This window comes from Gambusia affinis, linkage group LG11, assembly GCF_019740435.1.
Source record: "Gambusia affinis linkage group LG11, SWU_Gaff_1.0, whole genome shotgun sequence".
NCBI classification, from domain to species: domain Eukaryota; kingdom Metazoa; phylum Chordata; class Actinopteri; order Cyprinodontiformes; family Poeciliidae; genus Gambusia; species Gambusia affinis.
In genome coordinates this window covers 28,223,604-28,236,948 of record NC_057878.1, presented here as the reverse complement: position 1 = coordinate 28,236,948, position 13,345 = coordinate 28,223,604, and the positions used below count along the sequence as shown (strand labels likewise).

At 40.5% G+C, this 13,345-nt stretch overlaps 1 long non-coding RNA gene across 1 annotated transcript; it reads right to left on the bottom strand.

The window, feature by feature from the left end:
• Positions 1 to 3,307, bottom strand: LOC122839718. The gene is made up of 3 exons (XR_006372095.1): positions 2,508 to 3,307; positions 832 to 958; positions 1 to 713 (listed from the first exon to the last, which is right to left on the bottom strand). It is a non-coding gene; the product is annotated as an uncharacterized LOC122839718 (long non-coding RNA).
• Between the last annotated feature and the right edge of the window lie 10,038 nt (positions 3,308 to 13,345).

Below are 13,345 nucleotides of genomic sequence, written 5' to 3'. Positions count from 1 at the left end.
AGTTGTTTTTTCCTCCATGCTTCATAAAGTATGAACACTGATGTAGGGGGCGTGGCCTGCAGCAGCTCATTTGCATAAAAGTGACAGAACCTGAAAGGAGCTCAAGAGAAATCTGATGTTCTCAGGACGATTTTAATGAAAAAGTGTGAAGATTCTGTTTTCTGTGGCCCGTAAAGCGATGCCAGCTTGTTTCAGTTTCCCTGTAAGGTCTCATCCTCCTCCTGTCAAAGTCAATGTTTCCATTTGTGTCTGCTGATTGTTATGGAGACGTTTCAGCCCAGAGCTGTTATCCTCCGGCTGTTTTGTTACCGTTTTCCATACGTGGTAAAATGAGCCAAATCTTCCCAGAGTCTGCTGGTTGGTTCCCTTCAGAAGCAGAAACTCTTCGAATTCATTTAACGGCAGCTGTTGATGGAGTTCAGGTGACATAACGATCCTCCGCTGGTCACGTCTGCCTGAGCAGCCTGATGAATGCAGGCAGTCTGATCCGGTGATTTTGTTTTACCTTCCCGCGGTTTGTGTGCATTCGGATCACCTGCCGTCGCCCAGAACTAATTTGCTGCAGCAGCCTTTCCCCGCCTGACCTTCCAGTGATTAATGCACAGCCTGTGGATCTGCGTTAACCTCCTCACACCGCCGCCACTCAGCCGGATTGAGCCGCTAACAGCCTGACGCTATCAATGAGTCGTTGGGGTGCGGGGGGTCAGGGGATTCTGGGTAGGGGGTAATTAATATATATGACAACATATTAAATGGAGAGCACTTGAAGACTCTAGCAGCTCCTGAGGATTACCGCGTCTGCTGTTCTACCACATGAGACACCATTCTTACCTTGTTCTCAGCTGCTTTTTATTGCTAGCATACGCTGAGCTTCTGGTTAGCATTCTGAACGTTTCTGGGCGGCTGGCCTGTTTCAGCGAGTACAGACCGGCTCCGGCAGCTGGACGCTAAATCCTGACTGGAAAGAAATGAAGAGGAAATTTACTAAACTAAATTTCACGCACATTGTATCTTTAGAGTTCTGAGACGGCGTTGGTAGAAGCACTAAGCTAAACGGACGCTAACGGCAATGCAGCTAAAACTTTTAGTTTGAGTCGATCTAAAGGAGGCTTCGGACGCAAACTAGTTTCTGCTAAACTAGTTCAGATCTGATTTATCAAAATAAAAAATATTTTGTGTTTCAGTTAGGGTCTTTAGTCAGAGGCTTCTTCAGATTCACTGTAACACAGACTGCTACAGGAGATGTTTTACTATCACTATCCTCAATAACTGAAAATGTTTAAGTAATCTGATCATTTTTAATTTTCATTTCGGATCAATAACATATTTTTTAATTTAAATATGAATTCAGTTGGTGAATATGGATTGTGGAGTTCCTCAAGGGTTTATTCTCGGGACACTTTCATTTAATTTTCACAACTGCTCTTAACAATTTGGCTGAATGGAGCCAGTTAATGTTTTTAAATAAAAATCTAGTTACAAATTCAGGGTTTTTAGTTTTTCAAGTTTTTTCTGCAATATTTGCATTGAATTTTCACACAGAATGACCCGACAGGAACCAGTAATATATTTTTAGATTTGTTTTCCTTGGTATTAGTGTGGCTTCTGTTTATTTTTATCCATTTTCTTTTATGTTTATTTTTATTTTGAATCCTAAAAATAAAATGCCAACTTGTGATCGGCCATATTTGATCATCTGGAGGAATCATGTAGACTTACAAACAGCTCACAGCTGCAGTTTTCCACAGTTTAATAAGGATAAACTGAAAACAACTAAAAGGCATCAAAAAGCCTCTTTAACTGGAAAATCAGCATTTCTCTGCGAGCTGTTTAAGCTTTGAACAATGTTTCCGCTGTAAATTATTCCTGGAGCCGAAGGATTCCCAAAACGGCGGGTTTTTCTCAAGAGCTTCACAGATTCAATTCACTTTTTCAGGAGTAAATTTCACTGCTGCAAATATTAACATTATGCCACTTAGAGCAATGTGTTGATTTCTCCCAGCAGAAAACACTTTTCTGTTTTTGTTCTGTTTGTTTTTATTCAGTACTGTGGCAAAAATAGGAAACTAAAGTGGGGAATAACTATAAGGAAACAGAATCGAAATGCTTCAGTGTTTAAATATTAAATATTTATATATATTTTGCATTTTAATATAAATATAAATATTTTAATATAAATATTAAAATGCAAACTTTTTTGCGAGGTTCATATTTTTCCGCCAGCTTTTCTTCAGAAATGAGGAAATTTATCTCAAGTTGCAGGTTCGATTTCCGGCTCCTCTACTGTTTGTTCGGTGTGACTCTAGTCTTGTAGAGTATTTTACGTTGTTTATTCAGTTTCATTTTGAAAAATGTCAAACTGAAAGTTGCGGTATTAGCACTTCCTGTTAGCGACGTGCTACTATAGATCGTTTGCAGCTTTTCTTTAGGCAGATACAGCCTGCAAGTTGGTAAAAATGTTTATTTCACATAGCAGTATATATATATATAGTTAGCATCCAACTAACCTTGTTGGCAGCAATGGTTCATATTTTCAGTTGATTCCTTATATGCGTCCAAGCTGTTAGCATATTTAGCATGTCAGCTAGCGGCTACATGCATTAGCTGTTTGACTCTGAGCAGTGATGTGTTGAATAAAGCTCTGTAATGAGAACTGTTCATGCTTCATCACTGAGAAGAACAGTCTGTCAGTAATAATTATAGTTTCTTCTGAATATGAGCCAGAATATTGCAGATCAGAGGCGCTGTGGTCTGTGTGATGGGACTCATCAGAGTCTGGTCAGAGGCGGCGCCGACATGCGTGAGACTGAGAACACGAACAGAAACACGCCGTCTAAAGTCTCTGCCCCGGTTTAACAGAACGTGACGAAGCAAAAGTGCAAACCAAATGAGAATTGTTCGACTGGCCTCATGGGTTCAACGCAAGCTGCTTGTTTCCTGAGGCTCAATTATGCACGACTCAAAGTCACTGTGAACAGCATGTAATTAGTTTTACCGCAACGTGATTACACACCTTTAAATCAGGCATGAAATTAGGATCACTGACAGGTGAGGAGAAACATCCGTGATGTTTTTGGAACTAGAACAGACGATTTAACAGAAGACAACACAAACCCCTGAGCTACAACAGTAGTTACTTTACAAAGTCAGTGAATCTCTGCAGTATTATTAGTGAAACAACAGGACAGACTGGGGGTCAGCAGGGGTCCTGAGGCTAATGGGGTTCAAACCTGGGAACAACAAATGTCGGTGAAAAGCAACAGTTTTCCACCAATTAGGTTGCAGCAAGTTGAACGTTTTTTACCTTCCTTGTGAACATGTCAATGTTTAAAACTTGAAATTTCACATCAACAAATTTTACTGGTCACTTGGCTGCAGAAGGGCCAACAACAGACGCTTTACACAAGATTCATAGGAGATGGATGGAAAAGGAGCAACATGGCATCCCGACGTCGAGGCCTTAAAGAGGCGCAGGGTGAGACGCCGGGGACGGGGCCTTCCAACGGGGACGGGGCCCTTCCAACGGGGACGGGGCCTTCCAACGGGGACGGGGCCCTTCCAACGGGGACGGGTCCTTCCAACGGGGACGGGGCCCTTCCAACTGGGACACGCCGCAAACTGACACTGGCCAATCAGGAGGCAGCCACCAGCCAACTGCCTGGACTCTGAAGGACCAGTTTGGGGTCAGGGGTCATTACCGTCCCACTTGGTGAGCAGAACGTCAGTTCAGTGTGGTTCCTCTCAAAATGCAGGAATACTTTCAGTAAAACTTCCTTCAGTTTTTTCATGACCAGGAATAGTTTCCCAAGTGAGACTATAACTTGTAATAGTTCTAAAATAAAATATGGCTAATAAATAAACAGATAGACACGGTTTCATGAACCGTCTGTTGGGTTGTAGTTTATTGGTTGCAGTGAGATCTGAACAATTTATCTTACTGGTTTTTCACCAGTTCATAATCTGTTAAATCTCGAGTACCAACAAAATGTCAGAGCCTGAAGCTGTAAATGAACTTTTTGCTGCATCAATCCTGTCTAAAAGGTTCATGAAATGTCCAACACTCTGTGTAAAATAAACTGTAAAACTGCTTCTCCAAGACATAAATGTGTTTATTTTTCCTCCTGTGTAAATTAGAGAAAATTCTACATAAATTACACAAAGCTTCTTTTTAAAAAAAAATCATTGCTGTTTCTTGCAGCATAATCATCCCAGGCTTCTAAAAAATGGTTCAAATAAATCATTAAAAGCCCCAAATTTAATGTAACATTAATCTCCATGAAGAGCGAAGCTGCAGGGGAGGAAAAGCAGCGCAAACAGAGAGAAACCAACAAGCAGGCGCTGACCCAGAGCAGCGATTTGTTGGAGTCTGTAAACAAGAAGCAGGTTAATAAACCGCAGACAGTGATGGGGTGCAGAGGGCAGCTGCTGCAGCTCAGGAAGGTCCTTCAACACGCTAAACACCGACTGCAGTTCAACTATAACACCGTTTTCTGATCCCCACGTTAAACCAGAAAACGCTGTGGAAGAAAACAATGGCTCTGAAAGCGAAGTGATGATTTTCAATCTGGAAGGGAGAAAAATCACCAAACTAATTATTTAAGGCAAGTTTATCATTTCTATTATCCACTCACACTCACCTCTAAACAACTGAGATTTACTCAATCATCTAATAAGCCAATCCACTGGGGGGCGCTAGTAACTGAGCTGTCATTTCATTTAGTGTTTTTGGTCATTCTGAAAATATTTAGCTCACTCACCTTTTCCTAAATTAACATCTTTGGACTAAATTATAAAGTGTTAATTCAACTTTTAGTTGAATAAAGTTTGACATGAAGTTTTAGTTTCTCCTGTTAAGAATTCTTCAAGTATCTGGACGTTTATATTCATGCTCTTATTTTGAAGTCTCTTTACGCAGCAGTTCTGTTTCCTTTCACTTTCTCTCTTTTATTCTCAATAACTTTTATTTAAAAAAGGAAACATGCGGGCAAAATTAAATCACTGACAGCAGAGAACGAGATGTAACCGTAAATATCTTAGGAAATTATAGAACATTTCAGTTATATCAAAATTAAATTGGTGCTCAAGGTTGTAGTCTTTATATTTTGGATTGATGTTAGCACTTTGGCATTAGCTTCCACTAAATTCCATGTTGATATAGCACTTTAGCATTAGCAAAACTAATGTTTATGATTAGTGCTGTAGGGTTAGCATAGCTAGCTTTTTAGTTAGCAGTGCCCACCACAGAGGAAATGACAGGAAGTCGTAACATTACGGTTGAGGTCCACAACCTCAACCGCCCACAAATACTTGAGACCTGCTCTAAAACGCTAAGAACTGCCTATTATACCTATTATAGTGGTTTAAACACCAGATATGCTTCAGTTTGCATTAATGTTTACAATGGAAACTGTTAGCACTACGACAGAAGCTAACGTCTGTGGAGAAAAGGAAGGCTCTTATCTCTGCAACCAATCAGTGCCAGTGAAATCTGTAACTAGGAGGAGATCTGCCATATTTTAAAAGATGATTCAGAGTCACTTGATCAGATGGAGGTTTTAGCTTCGGCAGGTTTGAGTCCAAATCCTCGCCAATGAAGTTGTAGACATCCTACAACCAGGCCAACACCAGAGACTCATGGAGACAGTGAGGAAGATCAAATTCACTCAGGGCCTCTAAAGTTTTACTAATCATTAAATCAGTTACACGCGTTCCCAACATCTTTCTGCTTGAACCCTCCTTCCTAAAATCTGCAGCAGCAGCTCAGTCAGCTTGATGTGAAACGTTGTCCAGAGATGAGCTGTCAGGATGTCTGCAGCAGTGAGTTAAAGGCTTCTTATTCCCCTGAGGTGCTGCAGTCTCCAAAACGTTTATATACACAGAGGATGAGTGAAGAAGCTAAAATCTCTGGGCTGTCTGACTGGAAAGCCCACTACTTTTTGTCTGACATCCTGTGGAAATCTTTCTCTGACATTAAATCGATCTGAAGGCAGACGAGCTTCTGTTCTAAGAAACAGAGAAATCCACCATCTTGTGACTTGATTTCCTCTCAAAGATTGTTAAAAATCTGTGGCCACAGCTTTTAAACTGCTGCAACAAACAGACATTTCACACCTTTACTAAGTCAGGTTGAAGATGGTTCTTGGTCTAGTAATGAACTTTAACTATGCCGTTTTAGATGATGATGTTTTAGGAATCTGGGTGTAAAGTCATTATCATTGGATGGAGGACATCGCCAATGAACAGGTCCAGAGGGAGCGTATGCTACCTGTACCGGTTTAAGTTCCCATTACACTGGGATTCCTTTCAACTGGAGCATCTCAATAGAAGCTGGTTGACAGGTTGGTAAAGTCACAGGCATCCCTCTACCGAGCCATACCACATAAATATGACATAATCAGCACCAGTGAGACCCCAAGGTCTGGTCCATTTTAGACTGGGAAGAGGCTCAATGCTTTGCTGAAAATTGATAAAGATCTACTCCACTGTTCCAGGAGGAGCAGCATATTCTCCTTTTGAATCAGAAATTCAACAATCAGTTGACTCATCCGTTCCCCAGAGACCAGACTCCCAGAGGTACAATCCTCTCAGGTGTCTTGTAGCCCATTGCTTCCAAGACATCTAGGAAGCATCCAGAGGTCTTCAAAAAACCTTTGGGGAAAGTTTACCAGGAAGGCTGAGAAATATCCCTCAAAAGTTTGAAGGTTGCTTCATTTACATTTCTACAGAAACTGGGACCTTCAGCCCAATTTACCACTTGGCCAGAGTTGTTCAGTCCTCTGTGTCACATCGACGTTTCATGCCAACCCCATCGGTCCAGAGCTTCTCGGTGAAGAACATCCATGGATGTAACTACAAACATCATTTTCTGAGGATTTCATGACACTGAACACTGTGAGTTAATCTCTGTTGCTAGTTATGAGTGTCAACACGTGTCCTCTGCTCCTCAGGACAAGATTTGAAATCGTCTGCCGATTTTCACAACTTGAGAGACCAAAGAGGATGAGGAAAAATCTTAGGTATGACGGGTTTTGGTCTTACAGTGTCACAAACCAATTTCACTCACCAAGACTCAGATGTCAGAGGGGAAATCCCCCAAAACCTCTTGAGAACAAATGTGAATTCACAGTAAACAAACATGGCTGACTGGCCGATATTTAAGAGAGAAAAACAAACAGATACAACGACCACTGGGCTTTCTGGCAGTTGTTTTGTCTTTTGTATTTTGTATTTCCCTCTGTGTTTCCATCATTTCATCTCATCAGACTGTGTTCTAGTTTGTGTTCAAGAACACTTCACACACCAAGACAGTCCAAAATGTTAAATATCCCTGAGCGGACCTGACGTCTTTCTGAGGAGACCAGATCACTCTTCACACACGGCAGGAAGATTCCTTAAAATTATATTCAGAGCCATCAAGATAATCCGACTTTTGACAATAATCTGAATGAAAATCTTGCCGTGTGAAGCAGGCATTAGGAAAGAGCTACTCAACCAACAGAACCGGTTGTGTGGACCGGACCGTCAGGAGCAGAGACGTTAACAGGCTTACTGACTAATACTGGCTCTCAAAGGATCACAGCAACATCGATCAAACTCCAAGAAAGGACTAATAACCTTTATCAACCTTTGCTTTGTGTGTTTGCTCAATGGGGAGGCTTTCATGAGGATTTGTTGTGGCTGATGAAAAGTCTGTAAATGTATTTAAACGTCTTTAAACCTTGAATCTCAATCTCTTGCTTTAAAGTGCTGACATTGTCTTGTCCTCACTCTGGGTTATCAGGAGGTAATTATTCTCACATAGTTTAAGGATTTTCTGCTGTCAGATTTGATTTCTAGAAACCTATTGTTACTTTTGCCCTAAAACCATTTCCAGATATCTGCAGCTCAGGGTTTGAACAAAAACTGAGTGCACAGTGAAGCCGGATCTGTAAGAAGTAATGGAGTGAGCTGAAAATCCCCTCAAGCTCCTTTTATTTGACTTCAGTTGGGAACTTTAAACCATTTTAATTGCGTTCCAGAGGAGTTCTGCGTTAATGTGGTGATCTAATGTGACACAGAAACATGTTTGGTTACATGGGGAGCGTGTCCTTCTCTGAACCCGATCATTTTAGCAGCAGTGTGCAGAGAGAAACCACAGAGAGATAATCAGGACTGCAGGGCCAGAAGATGTTAATTAGGGGCCCTTCAGGACACATGAAAACAAACCTTCATGCACTTAGAGCCAGTGAGTTTGAGTCAGTTAGCTTCTCTAGAGCTCATTAAGCTGTGATCACAGGGAACGCAAAGTTTGGCTGTTGTACCGCTGTCCACCACAGGGTGGCAGTGCTTCCCTTGAGACTGGTTGGTAAATCTCTTCCTCTGCTTAGCCCAGTCAGAGTTACACAAGGGGTCGAGTTCTTGTTTCATTACAGGCTAGTAAAATGTATCGGCGCCACAGATGTGATTATCATACAGTTTTCATCAAACAACATTTTTCAGAAAGTTTACCAGTCTTGTATAGATTCTGTTTTGACAGGGAAATAACGTTGTATTGTCTCATTTCGGCGCTAGCATGCTAACTGCCCCGCTAGCTTAGCAGCTAACTAGAGTATCCTACTCATGTTCTAGATCAGGAGTCTCAAACGAGTTAAACAGAGAAGGACAGAAGGCAGCAAATCGTTTCGTAGTTTAATTACAGAAACTGATTCTGTGGCGATTGCATCGGGCCAACACCTGGTGCAGGTACAGGTGTGTCTCTGCTCATCTGGGTCACTGCGGAGGCAGATGCTCACCGTCCCACAGGACTCAGCCAATCACAGAAGGTCGTGCAGAAATGCCCATAAATGTCAATGAGGGCCGTAAAATCTGAGGATTTATAAAAGATTCATCTCTGCATGGCAGGTTCACACAGGCTGGTGGAAAAAAACGCAACTATTAAGCTAATATCAGGTGTTTAAACTGTGAGTCAGAGCTAATTATCCCAAAATGAAAGAAGTTCTGGTGGTTTCCTGGGAGCATGCACATCCTCTGGGGGGGGTTTATGTGGTCAGAGGTAAATTAATTCAGAGGAGGTGAGTCACAGATGCAACACCTGCAGGCTGCCTGGAATCTGCCTCAGATTATTCTCATCTCTGAGGAAGTTATTTCTGCTGTCTTCTGACAGATGGGTGGCAGGTAGACGAAGCCGCTCATCATCCATGAAGTACTTTGTTTTTGAAGGCAGACAGACGAAATTACATGTACATTAGAGTTTACATCTGATTACTGCAGGCGCTCTGATCTCGGAGCCGCTCTGCGTCATTTCAGGGGGAAGAAGAGCTTCTATTGTTCTAAAAATAAAACCAGGTGAAGCTGCTGCTGCTGCTGCTGCAGAGGTGGAGGTGGAAAACTTTCCTTTCAGCTCAAAAATCCCCTTTCCTGTCAAGACGAAGCTCTGGCAGCCATTGCATCACTTTGATTCTTCTCTTTCTCAGCTGTTCTGATCCAGTTCTGGCTTCGTTTTCTTCAGCTGTTGGACGGATCAGCTCACATTTGACTCCAGGAGTTTACAGTCAATAGATGGGTTTCCATCAATGCTTTTTCTCATCTTTATTTTGAAGAAAAGGTCGATGGAACGATAAAATTATTTCTACGTTTGCTTGAGGTGGTTTTCTGAAAAATGGTTTCAGTACAAACAGGGAGATGGAAACAAAGCCTGTTGCAAAAACCCATTAATGAGGCACCAAACTATATTTTTTCCTAAATGTGTGGGTCAGGCTAGTTTTCAACCTCCACTTCCTGTTTACTACAGCCAGGCGTAATGTTAGCATGTGATGAAATCGTGCTTCCAGATGGAAACGAGCCAAAATCACACTTTTTCTTTTTTTCCCCGACATTTTAAAAGTTTCCTCAAAATTTGTATAACTGGATGGAAACGCAGCTCCAGACTCAAACTGTCTCTGCGGCGCCGCCCTGAAGTTAAACTTTAAACACTTCATGTCCAGCATGTGTGTGGTCTGCAGAGATGTCCTTTTCCTGACCTTTGACCTCAGTAGGTCCTGGATGGAGGGAGTTCAGTCCTGATGATGTTGGTTTTAGTTGGTACCGGTCCAGTTTAGGGTCCAGTCTGTGCTGGACCCTCTCAGGTCCAGAGCAATGATGGTTTCTAGGAACAGGAAGTAGCTGCGTTTTCATCACAAATATTCACAAAAACTTTATCAATATTCTGCTAACGTCCAAGAAATATAATTTTGCCATTTCAGTGTTTCAGTTAAATCAGAAATTAAATTAAAAATTTAAGTCTGTTCAGGCAATAGGACATTAAAAATCGTCCTCCTCCAAACACTTCCTGTCGTCTTCTTTGAGGTTTCCGCCAGCAGTAACTTGCAGTTATTGGTGATGTGACTCAGGATGTGAAAAATTGTTTTCATTGTAGTTTTACAAAATAAACTAGTTTTTGCTCTAAACGTAGAGCCAAAACTTTTTATCAAAAAGTCTAAATTTTGTTTTTAAATTGGCAATTTTACATTAAGAGAATTTATTTTCAAAATTCCAATTTGGTAATTATATTCTATTATATACAATATGACATCAGCAAACTTATTTGCATTTGATTTCAATTTAATTTCTTATTGAAACTAAACACAGCAGTTGTAAAATTGTGCCTTTTCAAATATTAGTGAAATATTGACAAAACTTTGCAAATTTTGAAAACATTTGGCGTTCATAACTTCACAAACAGTTTTAATTCATGTTAAAAACCAAGTTTATCTCAAAGTTTGATTCCTATATTTTGCATTAAACAATTAAACAATAAGAATAAAATCTAATTGGAAGAACTACGTTTAATTTTTCCATCTTATGTTCTTGTTAATTTTCTTTATTAATAAATATCTAGCAGTAGAAATAGTCAGAATATTTCTTCAGTGTTGATACATAAAATGGAAACCAATCTTCAGCGTCAGACAGGAGAAAGTTCCAGAAAAACAAACAGCGTCTCCCTTTATCTGCCAGCTGCAGTCACAGATCTCCACACTTTGAACATATTGAGGTCAAGACATTGTGGGAAAATTTGCACACAGGAAATTCCTTCAGAGCGTTTCTGCAGATCGGAAAGTTCGACTTTTGCTTGTCTTCTTTAACTCACCACACAGAGCGGCTCGGTTTCCCTGAACAGTGAGAGTAATTTCTCTGCAACATTAGACTCGCAGACGGGCACATTCTTGTCGGCTGACATCTTGAACAAAAGCTCACAGAAAAAAAAAAGCACACTCACTAAGACACACGGTCTGATGTTACCACAAATGAATCATCCTCATTTCTGCCTCCAAGGCTCGTTTTTTTAGAACAAAGGGAAAGAAAGTGTGTTTCAGGGAGAAGCCAGCTGTGTTTGGCTTTTGTTTGTTCTGGAAACACGAAAAGCAGACGTTACCATCTCAACAGGAGCCAGAATATCTGGCTTTAGTTCTCCGACTGTCTGCAAACTGAATATTTTAAATTGACAGCAGTGACAGAAATTTCAGTAGAATAAAGTTTGAAGACACTTCATGGTGTCATTTTTGATGAAATAAATTACAATTTCACTACCATAAACGTTTTTGTGTTTGGATTATTCTTTAATTTTGTGTGACTACAGCATAAATCAATTCCTTGTTGTCCATTTATGTTGTTACAAGCTAATGATTGCGCTTCAGCTAACTAGCATTGATTAGCATGCTAACTGCAATCATTTCACACTAGCATGCTAATATTCAGCATTTTTTTTACTTTGACTGGACCTTCAGTTTAATTTATTGTTTTAATTTAAACAGTTTCTCCTTTTAGCAACATTTGTAATCGGTAAGTTGCAACAAGCTAATTATCACGTATCTATTGTCGCTGTTTCTGCATTTTGGGTTTATGAGTCGACTCAGTTAAACTTATAGTTCTGATTACATATATTATATATTTCCTATGTAACTGTAGTGGTTATTTATTAAAAGTTAATAAGTTATTGTATGAGACGTTTGTGTGAAAATCATTCATCCAACAACTGGAGCAGACGCGCTGAATGATCCGGCGCTGGCCGGGATCCAGACGCTCCCGAAGCCCTCAGCACGCTGCTGCATATGAAAACAGAGGGAGATTGATTAGACAAAGCCCACAGCAACACCAATCAGTCTCACCTGGCTTTGTTCCCTGGAGCGTTTTCTTCTCCAACTCCTGCCCTGAAGCTGAACCTCATCACCGCCACCAAACTCTCACTGCCTCTTGTTCCAACCGGCATTAATTATTGTCGGCTTTCTACATTTTTAATGCAGGAGTTTCTTCTAATGTGAAGTTTCAGTCTTAAGAGTTGAATATTCTCTTAGTTTAGTTTTCGTTTCGGTCTCTTCTGATAAGATCACCTCAGATTATCAGCAGCTGGAGGTTTTATCTGCTGTACGCTTGTTAGGGAGTCCCTTGTGAAACTCTGGATGTTTGCAATATGCAGTCAAGTTAATTAGAGCAAATAGTAAAAATGTTCCTGGGGCTGTAAAAGCCAGTCAATGAACTTACTGGAGTGAAACTCCTTGGCAACCTGCAGAGTTGGGCTAAAAGTCATTACAGCTTCAAGAAGAGCCTCTTCTTTATATCAGACCAAACATTTGAGCCAAACAGCAAAGTGAATTCCTTTATTGTTGCTCCAAACTGAAAATAGTTTAGCTTAATGACTCTGTTATAGAGATTACACTCTAAAACTTTGATAAAGTCACCATATAAGCTGAAGCAAGTTTTATGCGTATAGTATTTCACAGATAAAGACTTCAATATTTGGTCACATTTACTGTAGAAAACAGAAAAGATTACAGATTAGATCTGTTCTGCAGATTAAAGCTTTCACAGCGGTTACACTCTAAACCACAATCAAAATGTTTGCTGTCTTGAGATTTTGGGAAACCAGATGTATTTTCACACCTGATAGTCTGGTAGAATCGGTTCGATTTGGACCAAAATGGAAACATTTGTTACAGTTTTTTGGTTCTCTTTCACAACTTCTGAACAACCTGTTCCCCTCCTTGCCTGTGGGGGCGCTGCTCCAACAACCACTGAAGGAAACAACACAAGAAGACACTCAGCACAACTTCCATCTACATGAAATAGAGAATGAAAATGAAATTTATTGAGTGTCTGGAATAGATCTGCTAAAGTTAAGCTAACTGCTAACTAGCCTCACTCTAAAGAAAACAGATTTCTGTTTAGTGCCAACTTTATCCAACAAACTGTGAAATAATCTTTTTTTATGAACTGTAGGTGTGAATTTCAGAGAATAAAAGCTGCTACTCTTTGTGTTTTTAGTGTTTAGCAGAGATAAAAGACTTCAGGTCGATGTTAGGAGACGCCAATCAGCGCTGAATAAGAACTGATT